Source organism: Stomoxys calcitrans, chromosome 1, assembly GCF_963082655.1.
Source record: "Stomoxys calcitrans chromosome 1, idStoCalc2.1, whole genome shotgun sequence".
NCBI classification, from domain to species: Eukaryota; Metazoa; Arthropoda; class Insecta; order Diptera; family Muscidae; genus Stomoxys; species Stomoxys calcitrans.
The window spans coordinates 79,040,429-79,053,199 of NC_081552.1; positions in this window are offsets into that span (position 1 = coordinate 79,040,429).

Genomic DNA, 12,771 nt, shown 5'->3' on the forward strand with positions numbered 1-12,771 from the left:
AAATCCGTACTTGGGTACCGGAAGCTTCCTCCAAGAAACCCATGGTACGACCAAGAGTGTCGATATGCGACTGAAGCCAAGAATCCGGCGTATAGAGCAACCCTGCAAACAGTAGCAACACGCCAGATGAAGGAGAGGTATCGAGAGAATAGGAGAGAGGAGAAATGGATAGACGTGAGTGTGAGCGAATTGAGATGTACAGGAGTCAGAATGAAGTCCTGAAATTCTACCAAAGAATTAAACACCAAACCCATGGCTTTGGTGCAGGCACATCCTCCTGCAGAGACAAAGAAGGAAATCTGGTAACTGACACAGACAACATGCTGAGGATATGGAAAGAACATTTTACCCAACTGCTAGTGTCCGATGTTGGCGGCAAAGAGGATACCGCAGAACCAATCCCTGATGATGGTATAGAATGTTTACCTCCTAGTCAGAATGAAGTCCAAGTAGCAGTAACCCGACTAAAGAACAACAAGGCAGCAGGAGCCGACGGGTTATCCGCTGAACTATTTAAGACCGAAGGCGACACGCTGAAGGCGTATGCATCAGCTAATCTGTGCAATCTGGCTAGAAGAACGCATACACGATGATTGGAACCTCAGCAAACTATGTCCCTTACACAAGAAAGGAGACAAGACGGAATGTGCCAACTACAGAGGAATAAGTCTCCTCCCCATCGCATACAAGATACTCTCGAGCGTACTGTGTGAAAGATTAAAACCTAAAGTCAATGAGATAATTGGGCCCTATCAATGCGGCTTTCGACCAGGTAAATCCACCCTAAACCAGATATTCACACTGCGCCAAATCCTGGAAAAGACCCGAGAAGGGCAAATCAACACCTACCACCTCTTTGTTGACTACAAAGCCGCCTTCGTTACTCCTTAACGTTCAAAGGTATTTCAAGCCATATCTGAGTTTGGTATCCCTGCAACATTAATAAGACTCTGCAGGATGACACTTGCTGATACGCGTTCCTCAGTAAGAATAGGAAACAATTTCTCCGAACCTTTTAATACCAAACGAGGTTTCAGATAAGGAGACAGCCTATCGTGTGATCTCTTTAATATACTGCTGGAGAAGATTATACGAGATGCAGAAGTGAATAGATATGGATCACTAATCACAAGAGAGCACATGCTACTCGCCTATTCCGACGATATCGATATCATAGGTCGGTCACCGGAAGTAGTAACTGCAGCCTTTGAAAGAATCGAAAGAGAGTCAGTGAAAATGTGTCTGCCAGTAAATGGAGATAAGACGAAATGGATGGTTTCCACTCCCAAAAAGCCTTGCACAACCAAGCAGATAAAGAACATGGAGAAAGTTGGGAACCACAACTTTGAGATAGTCAGTAACTTTATCTACCTCGGCATCGCCGTAACCGAAAGGAATGACACCAGTTTTGTTATAAAGCGAAGAATAATACTGGCAAACAGATGCTACTTTGGACTAAGTAAGCAGTTTAGAAACAAGGCCACCTCTCGACAGACGAAGACTACACTTTACAAGACACTGATACTACCCGTGCTGTTATATGGTTCTGAAGCATGGGTACTTGTGAAAGCAAATGAGGCAGTGCTTGGAGTATTTGAGAGAAAGATTCTTCGTTAAATATATGGACCAGTGTGCGTTAACGGAGAATATAGGCGAAGTATGAACCACGAGCTGTATGAGCTGTATGACGACGATAGCATAGTTACACGTATCAAAATACAACGGCTGCGTTGGCTAGGTCATGTTGTCAGAATGGATGAAAAAGCTCCAGCAAAGAAGTCTTTTGAAGGCAAACACGGTGGTACACGCAAACCGGAAAGACCAAAAGCCCGATGGAAAGATCAAGCTGTGGGAGACACCTCGAAACTTGGTGTCAGAGATTTTTAGAATGAGTTCAGAAGATCGAGGCATTTGGAACGCTATTCTACGTTCGGCTAGTGGAAGAAATATTCTGTCATAGCCAATTAAAGTAAGTAAGTACAAGAAGGAAATATGTAATGGGTGAATAGTGACCCATTCAAAATTCGTGCAATTTGGTACCAAAAAGTGCAATTGAAAATTTGTTCTTAATTCGTTACTATAACATAAACAAGTTGAAGCGTGCTATGTTCGGCCGGGCCGAATATACCCTCCACCAAGGATCGCGTTTGTCGAGCTCTTGCCACGGTATCACTTTTTAGGCAAACAAAGGATAAAATAAACGAATAGTTATGTTATTGGAACAATATCAAGTTATTGTTCATTTTAGACCATAATTGAACTGAATATTGGAGACCATAGTAGAAGTCATTGTGTAAAATTTCAGCCAAATCTAGTAAGAATTGCGCACTTAAATAGGGAGATCGGTTTATGGGGGAGCTGTTCTAGGCTATAAACCGATTCATGCCATATTCTACACGTATGTTAAAGGTCATGAGACAAGCCGTTGTAAAATTTCAGCCAAATCGGATAATACTTGCTCCCTTTAGAGGCCCAGGAAGTCAAGATCCCATATCGGTTTATATAGCAGCTTTATCAGGTTATTGACCGATTTCAACTATTCTTAGCACAGATGTTGCAATTTATAAAAAAAACCTCAAGAAAAATTTCATATAAATCGCCCTCTATTGGCTAAAGAAGTCAAGACCCCAGATCCGTTTATATGGCAGCTATATCAGGTTATAGACCGATTTAAACCATTCTTAACACAGTTGTTGGAAGTCATAACAAAACACGTCGTGCAAAATTTCTGCCAAATCGGATAAGAATTGTTCCATCTAGCGGCTCAAGAAGTCAAGATCCAAGATCGGTTTATATGGCAGCTATATCCAAACGTTGATTGATATAGCCCATTTGCAATCCCAACCGACCTACATTTATAAGAAGTATTTGTGCAAAATTTCAAACGGCTAGCTTTACTCTTTCAAAAGTTAGCGGACTTTTGACTGACAGACGGATAGACGGACGGACATGGCTAGTTCGATTTAAAATGTCATGACAATTTACAATATTTATACTTTATGGGGTCTTAGACGAATATTTCGAGGAGTTACAAACAGAATGGCGAAATTAGTATACCCCCATCCTATGGTGGAGGGTATAAAAATGGTACTTTCTTTACGAATTGAGCTTAAGTGCTCGAAATTGGGATTCATTTATACATTGACTATATATATTGGGCGACTTAATGATTTTCCCAATGCACTATTATTCATGGTATTATTTGGCACTCTTTTCACAGATGGGGAGAGATTTCTGCAATTTTATACAAAACTTCATAATCTTATAAACTGAGTGACTCCCCAGGTTTTTGGAAGTCTTACACATAAAAGGGTTATCAAAAACGGGGGCAGCGAAGAGAACCACCGGAATGCAAGGGTTTACTTAAATCTCTCCTTGACATACCTTTTTCAGTTCAATTTCTGGTCACGAACTATGCCCATGCATTTAGTCTAACGAGATACGGGCAGCATCACCTGGTCAAAATCAGTTTCCCTTGCCTACCTTCCCTGAACTGTATCAGCTCTGTGTTTCTTGGATTTTTGCCAAGCCCATTGGCAGTCTCCTTTCTAGCATATTTCTAGGCGACTTCTGAACGAGGAGAAAAATTTGCTTCTCACTGAAATGATAACATCATCCTCTTAGGCAACGATCTCAAAATTCTCCCTCAGAATAAACATCGCTTTGTGGCGCTAAAACGCAAAATTGTCTGACTAAAATGTATTTTATATGTTTAAAACACTTCCCTATTTCTCTCCTGTCTAAGTTACACAACTACAAATTTCCACCTATCTCGCCGGAATAGAGACAACACTGACAAAGTCTAGAATAATATGGCAGTGGCCAGTTTTAGAAGAAGGTCTCCTTAACACGTCCAACACCAAACAGGAAACTGAAGATAATGGTAACTTACGTGTGCTGTGATCCTAAGGACATTGAGGTCATACATCACACTACTCCATTACGTGTTGGTGATAGTCTAGATTATCGGCTGCAGGAATATTTCTTGCATTTATGTAGACATAGTCTCTTGAGTTAACAGACTTCTATATGCGTATAGCCGTTATTACTGCGTTTATGCTTAGAAAGCACAAAGTGGCCAGCAAGCCGTCATCGTGGGTTTTCGCTCGTATGAAAGCTAAGCCTAATTTTCAATTAGCCAAAAACGTTGATGTGTATGGAATATTGAAATACACTTAAGCTACCGAAAGAATTCCTCTTCACTGGTATTTGCTGCGAAAATATTTTTGACTACGAGTATAAGCATATTGAGGAAATAACTGCAGCTGCGTATGTGTATGTTAACATGAGCCTTATTACTACATTTTGTATTTTGTGAGTGTTTTGCTTTGAGCAGAGTTGAGATTTCCTTCCGGTTTCACTTGAATGCTTTACATGTTGAGAGCTTTTGCTTCGCCCCAATCTGCGCTGCATATGGTAAAGAATTTTAATAGAGGTGGGCGCAACGGTTTTGATGGATGTATGGAATGAGACTGCAGTCTTAGGGTTGGACTTCGGTTTCACCATGTGCTGCAAGTTAGGATGCTAAGAGTGGTGCAGATTAATCTGCATCACTAAATGGCAAAATCGAATGAACTTTCCCTACCCCTCAGTCATTGATCTGATTCATGAACTTTATATTGTTGTAGAAATAGGGTCTTTGGGTTAGGCATTAGAAACAAACCTGTCTTTACTCCACCCTGGCTTAAAAAGGTAAGAACATCTATTGTGCGGAGGAACATTTTAAATCTTATTATTATTCTAAAGTACTGGTTCGGAGACCAGAAACTCTGTATACTTATTGATCTCATCGGTTTACTTGCCCTACCAAGAGACGGAGCCTGAAGCATTGCCATTTTGTTCGTTTCCAATCTATGAATTTCCTTGTTTCATCGTACAAAAATTGTACAAGGAAACATACATTTTACGTGCAATCGAATGTAGGGCAAATGAAAAGCCTCCTTTTGATCTATTGGTTAAAGCTATTTGATTTGTTTTTGGACAAACAAAATGCATCAAATACATGTGTCTTATCTAAATACAAAATCAAGAATGTACAAATTTGACATATTTTAGGCAAAAATAATAAAACAAGTTGGGTCAAATATTTGTCTAATCTGAACCTACCTTAACACTTTAATTCTTATTGAGCTATGCAATTTTGAAATCGTTGCGAATCCGAAGTCATGAGGCGTGGAGACAACATTAGGAGACACAGGATTAGTTAGGTGAGTCAAGTTTTACATTTAATTTTTATACCCTCCACCATAATTTCGTCATTCTGTGTTGAAATATTCGTCTGAGACCCCATAAAGTATATATATTCTTGATCATCGCGACATTTTATATCGATCTAGCCATGTCCGTCCGTCTGCCCGTCCGTCTGTCCGTCCGTCCGTCTGTCTGTCGAAAGCACGCTAACTTCCGAAGGAGTAAATCTAGCCGCTTGAAATTTTGCAAAAATACTTTATATTGGTGTAGGTCGGTTGGGATTGTAAATGGGCCATATCAATCCACATTTTGATATAGCTGCCGCATAAATTTCTTGAGCCTCAAGAGTGCGCAATTCTTATCCGATTGGAATGAAATTTTGCACGACTGGTTTTGATATGATATCTAACAATTAAAAGCGTCCTAAGTTCGGCCGGGCCGAATCTTATATACCCTCCACCATGGATCGCATTTGTCGAGTTCTTTTTCCTGCATCTCTTCTTAAGCAAAAAAGGATATAAGAAAAGATTTGCTTTGCTATTGGAGCGATATCAAGATACGGTCCGGTTTGGACCACAATTAAATTATATGTTGGAGACCTGTGTAAAATGTCAGCCAATTCCAATAAGAATTGCGCCCTTTGGGAGCTCAAGAAGTAAAATAGAGAAATCGATTTATATGGGAGCTGTATCGGGTTAAAGACCGATTCAGACCGATTCAGATAATAAACACGTATGTTTATGGTCATGAGAGTATTCGTCGCACAAAATTTCAGACAAATCGGATAATAATTGCGACCTCTAAGGGCTCAAGAAGTCAAGATCCCACATCGGTCTATACGGCAGCTACATCAGGTTATGAACCGATTTGAACCATATTTGATACAGTTGTTGAAAGTAAGAATAAAATACGTCATGCAAAAATTCAGCCAAATCGGATAGGAGTTGTAACCTCTAGAAGATCAAGAAGTCAAGTCCCCAGATCTGTATATATGACAGCTATATCAGGTTATGAACCGATTTGAACCATACTTGGCACAGTTGTTGGATATCATAACAAAACACGTCTAGACCACAATTATATTATATGTTGGAGACCGGTGTAAAATGTCAGCCAATTCGAATAAGAATTGCGCCCTTTGGAGGCTCAAGAAGTAAAATAGAGAGGTCGATTTATATGGGAGCTGTATCGGGCTATAGACCGATTCAGACCATAATAAACACGTATATTGACGGTCATGAGAGGATCCGTCGTACAAAATTTCAGGCAAATCGGATAATAATTGCGACCTCTAGAGGCTCAAGAAGTCAAGATCCCAGATCGGTTTATATGGCAGCTATATCACGTTATGAACCGATTTGAACCTTATTTGACACAGTTGTTGAGAGTAAAAATAAAATACGTCATGCAAAATTTCAACCATTTCGGATAGGAATTGCGTCCTCTAGAAGCTTAAGAACTCAAGGCCCCAGATCTCTTTTTATGACAGGTATATCAGGCTATGAACCGATTTGAACCATGCTTTGCACAGTTGTTGTATATCATAACAAAACACGTCGTGCAAAATTTCATTTCAATCGGGTAAGAATTGCTCACTCTAGAGGCTCAAAAAGTCAAGACCCAAGATCGGTTTATATGTCAGCTATATAAGGTTATAAACCGATTTTAACCATACTTGGCGCAGTTGTTGGATATCATAACAAAACACTTCGTGCAAAATTTCAGTCCAATCGGATAAGAATTGCTCACTCTAGAGGCTCAAAAAGTCAAGACCCAAGATCGGTTTATATGTCAGCTATATAAGGTTATAAACCGATTTGAACCATACTTGGCAAAGTTGTTGGATATCATAACAAAACACGTCGTGCAAAATTTCATTCCAATCGGATAAGAATTGCGCACTCTAGAGGCTCAAGAAGTCAAGACCCAAGATCGGTTTATATGTCAGCTATATCAAAACATGGACCGATATGGCCCATTTACAGTACCAACTGACCTACACTAATAAAAATATTTGTGCAAAATTTCGAGCGACTAGCTTTACTTCTTCGGAAGTTAGCGTGCTTTCGACAGACAGATGGACGGACAGACGGACGGACGGATCGAAGGAGGAATCTTCCACACCGCAAATGTCCAGTGTCCTGAGGAAGAGTGGTTCAACAGCCTTTTCACCTGCCCATAGATGCGTACGGATGATCATAATGACAAGATCTAACGAATCTTGTGAGGATGAACTCCTGGTGGAATCAGAAGACGAGGCTAACACAACAGTGGTGGAAGTTCTGAGTCCTGCCTATGATCCGGTTCCTACAGGTAAATCTCCACCATTGTAAGGCCGCTTCGGCGGCACTAAAGGTCCTCCTGATGGCAGGGGGATTTGATGTGCTTCTTATCCAGGAACCGTGGGAGTATGTGGGAGATCGGTTTATATGGAACCTATATGTTAATCTGAACCGATATGGCGCATTTGCAATCCCCGACGTCCTACGCGTTCGACCTCTATCGTGATTTCGACAGACGGACGGACATGGCCATGGAGGTCGAAAGGATCAAGAATATTATATCTTAGACGAATATTTCGAGGTGTTACAAACGGAATAACTAGATTAGTATACCACCATCCTATGGTGGTGGGTATAAAAACGGACTCCCCTAACGTTGACGACCGACGCAAACGATGAAGGGACCATGATCAGCGGATCCGCACCTGGAATGTCCGGATTCTTTATAGAGAAGGTGCACTGGAAGATGTATTAGAGAAGTGCAAGGCACTCCTTTTAAATTTCTGAATGTCGTTGTTGGCGGAAAAGGCATTAGCCGGAAGTCGATTCCATATACAAATGGTTCGGGCGAAAAATTAATTTTCTCGGTAATGTATGGTCCGGTCAACTGGCCAATCAACGACAAACATTTGTGAGTTTCTGACACGTCTTGTATTCCTGGTAAACATCCTAGCATCAGGAATAAGAAGACGGATATCCCCGGAAACCACGCTATGAAAGTACCGATAGAGCTGTACAGCGCTACCCACATTCCAACGATGTTCAAGAGAAGCAATACAGTTGGATACTCCACTATCCCCAATCAACACCATCGATCTCCGCTGGACCTGGCCGAGCAGTTCCAAGGATGGCTTTGGAGCTCCTGCCCTTGTATGAGAGTTATACTCCATCATCGGCCTGATGTAGGTAGTATAGATATTAAGATGACCAGAAGAGGTGAAATACTTCTTGCAGCGCTTAAGAAAATGCAAACACTTGAATGCTTCCTTCGACGCTTCAAATGCATGTTTTGACCAAAGGGCATCAGAATATCAAGAGCATCTGACTGCTCAATGTCTGTACGGTCGATAGAGGAACAGCATTGCGTCTTCTGTGCGTTAAAGTTAAAAGCGTTAAAGGGATTTGGCCATTTTCGCCGCCTGTCCCCAATTTCTTGAAGACTTGGACTATGATCGAATGAATATCAATGACGCAGACTACTGTCATCATCAAATGAGTAGACTGAATTCGAAGTCTGACCCAATAGATCGTCAATGAAAATCAGGAAAAGGGAAGGGGAAGGGGAAAGAACAGAACAGGTAGAATAGCCTTATCAACTGGGTCAGTAAATAACTGGTTATATTTAACAGGAGTTGGAATTGCCGATAAGTCACCCCTTACTCTTTCTATGAATTACCAAAAGCTCATGCTTCCCCTCGAAAAAGGAATAACTCTAGCACGTAGACGTTGTTTGTAAAAAAAACTTTTCTTGTCAAAGCACTTTGGCCCACGAAATTCTTGCCTTTTATCCCTTGATTTAAACGATAAATTCTTAGTCGGAATGAACGATCTCACTCTGATTAATATTACTCCTTAAACAATTTCAGCAGCAGTATTTACGTTACCGTCTAAAAAACGAAGTTTCCAATTAAAACGCTGGAAAAATTCATTGAGCTTGGCTCAACGTGCTCTTTCGTTTACAAAACTTGAGCACTTCGGGGCTGGGTGCGAAGTTAAGATACGGTCATGGCACATAAAATATTTGTCGGTTCATTCACTAGTTGCGTCAGCCCATTCTGCCAAAAGCCAAGAGGAGTTATCAACATTGAAATCGCCAGCAACAACGGTTTAAATCTTGTGAGTTCAAGTATTGTTGCCTCTGGAACACTATATCATTACGTACATATAGCACAAGGCCCTGTGTGCAGCGAAAAGAGATAGAGTGATACCCTTTAATGTGAAAATCCTGCGACTCAGAATCTTCACCCGCGATTCGGGCCAAAGTGAGGACATCAAGTCGATTATAATGAACATGAGAATACACCGCGAAAAAGTTCGTACGCAACCCGCGTATGTTGGCAAAATGTATTCTAAACTCACCAATCATTGTGACAAACAGATATATTGGGTTGCCCACAAAGTAATTGCGGATTTTTTAAAAGAAAGTAAATGCATTTTTTCATAAAACTTAGAATGAACTTTAATCAAATATACTTTTTTACACTTTTTCTCTGAAGCAAGCTAAAAGTAACAGCTGATAACTGACAGAAGAAAGAATGCAATTACAGACACACAAGCTGTGAAAAAATTTGTCAACGCCGACAATTACTTTTTGCCCAATTACTTTTTGGGCAACCCAATATTAAAAATTATCAGTTTGTACACTGGAATCATACTTACTCTCCTATATGCCACGAGCTCAATGGCGCACGAAATAAAATCAGGAGATCTGTATACATGCAAGCTACATCAGATTATGGGCCGATTCGGACCATATTTAACACGTATGTTATAGGTCATACAAAAAGTCGTTGTGCAAATCGAATAAGAATTGCTCCCTCTAGAGGCTCAAGAAGTATAATCGGGAGATCGGTTTATATGGGAGCTATATCAGGTTAGAAACCGATCTAGGCCGTACTTGGCATAGTTGTTGGGAGTCAAACAAAATTTCAACCAAATCGGTTAAAAATTGCGCCCTTAGCGGCTTAAGAAGGAGCTGCATCAAGCAAGGAGCTATATCAAGTTATGAACCGATTGGGACCCTACTTGACACAGTTGTTGAAAGTCAAAATAAAACACTTGGTGCACAATTTCGGCCAAATTGGATATGAATTGCGTCCTCTATAGGCTCAATATATTAAGATCCAGTATAGGTTTATACGGCAGCTATATCAACACGTGGACCATAGCCCATTTATAATCCAAACCGACTCACACTAATAGGAACTATTCAAGCGCCTAAGAAGGCATAAAGTTCCGCCGTGCCGAACTTTAAATACCCACCAACTCGGATATATCTATATATATAAAAAGAATTTGTGTTTGTTTGTTTGTATATTTGTTTGTTTGTGGGTTTGTTAATTTGTTTGTTCCGTATAGACGCAAAAACGGCTGAAACGATTTCTTTCAAATGTTCACAGATTGTGGGGAGTTGTCCGGAAGGAGCAATAGACTATATGATTTATTGATATTGGTAGGGGGGTGGACCCTCCCCCTTACCCTAAAAGTACGACCCCAAAATAAAAGTGAACCGATTGGAACAGTATGAGATTCAAGTGAAAAGTATTCAAGAGATTCGGTCCGTAAAATAAAGAAAAACAAGTAAAAAGGCGTTAAGTTCGGCCAGGCTGATCTTTGGGTACCCACCACCTCGGGTATATATGTAAATCACCTTTCACCAAAACCCGGTGAAAATTGCATACCTTATGTCCCATAGCAGTTATAACGACATATGTTCCAATTTTTACCAAATACTAATTACTAGAAGTCATTGTTGAACTGTGTATAACAAAATATTGGTCTTTTTAGTAGCCATATATATAAATAAACCGATCTGAACCATATACAACATAGATGTCGAAAAGCCTAACATAAGTCACTGTTTAAAATTTTAGTGATATCGAATTATAAATGCGTTTTTTATGGGGCCAAGACTTAAAATCGAGATATCTGTCTATATGGCAGCTATATGCAAATTTTGATCGATCTAGACCAAATTGCAAAAATATGTGGAGGGGCTTAACTTAACTCTCTGTCCCAAATTTCGGCAACATCGGACAATAAATGCGCCTTTTATGGACCCAAAATCTTAAATCGAGAGATCGGTCTATAAGGCAGCTACATTAAAATCTGATCCGATTAAGGTAAAATTGTAGAAAGATATTGAAGGACCGAATACAACTTTCTGTCCCAAATTTTAGCAAAATCGGATAATAAATGTGGCTTTTATGGGCCTAAGACCCTAAAAAGGGAGATCGGTCTACATGGCAGCTGTATCCAAATCTGGACTGATCCGGGCCAAATTAACGAAGGATGTCGAGGGGCCTAACGCAACTCACTGTCCCAAATTTCACCAAAATCGGATAATAAATGTGGCTTTTATTGGCCTAAGACCCAAAATCGGCGGATCGGTCTAAATGGGGGCTATATCAGGATATAGTCCGAAATAGCCCATCTTCGAACTTAACTTGCTTATGGAAAAAAAAGAATCTGTGCAAAGTGTAAGCTCAATATCTCAATTTTTAAGACTATAGCGTGATTTCAACAGACAGACGGTCAGACGGACGGACATGTCTAGATCGTCTTAGATTTTTACGCTGATAAAGAATATATATACTTTATGGTGTCGGAAATGGATATTTCGATGTGTTGCATACGGAATGACAAAATGAATATACCTCCATCCTTCAGTGGTGGGTATAAAAAGAGTGCGAGAGGTACAGGAGAGTGTGTTCAAAGTTGATCGTATGCTTTTCACTACTGTTTTGACAAGTTGTCTGTCCTTCGAATAAATAAAATGAAGGAACTAAAGTGGACCGATTGGGACAATATGGGACTTAAATGAAAAGGTATTCAAGAGTAGAGTACGATTTCCATATTACAAATTGAGTCCAAGTAATTGGGGGGCCGGCCCGACCCCAAAACCCCCCAAATTGTTTTAGTGGACGATTATGACAATATGGGCTCGAATGAAAGCTATTCGCGAGTAGATTACGAATATGGTCAGGAAGGAGGTATAGGCTATGTAATTTGTTGATGTGGGAAGGGGGCGAATCCTCCCCCGTTACCAATCAATCATGACAATATGAGGTTAAATTAAAGGTATAAGGTTGTGTACTGCGAATCTGATATAATTATTCTGCTCATATATCTAGCGGACTACCTCACCCCAAAACTGTGATCAATTATAATGACCTAACGGGACACTGTGTGATTTAATTAATATGTAGGCCGCCTTAGCCTCGAAATTATAACATTCAGAGTGAAAGCAGGAGTTGCAAACCTTATCGATGAGGTTGCAACCATTTCTAGCTCACCGATAGACGAGACCAAACGACGTGTTGCTTGGCAACACTCTTTTGTTCAAGAGTTTTACACGGTAAGAACAATCGCCACCGCACCAAATATATAGACTGGAAAATTAGTTTTTTACCACAGAAAAAAAAAATTTAAAACAAGTAAAAAAGCGTTAAGTTCGGCCGAACTTTGGGTACCCACCACCTCGGGTATATATGTAAACCACCTTTCGTCAAAATCCGGTGAAAAATTTATACTTTATGCCCCATAGCAGCTATATCGAAATATGTTCCGATTTGGACCA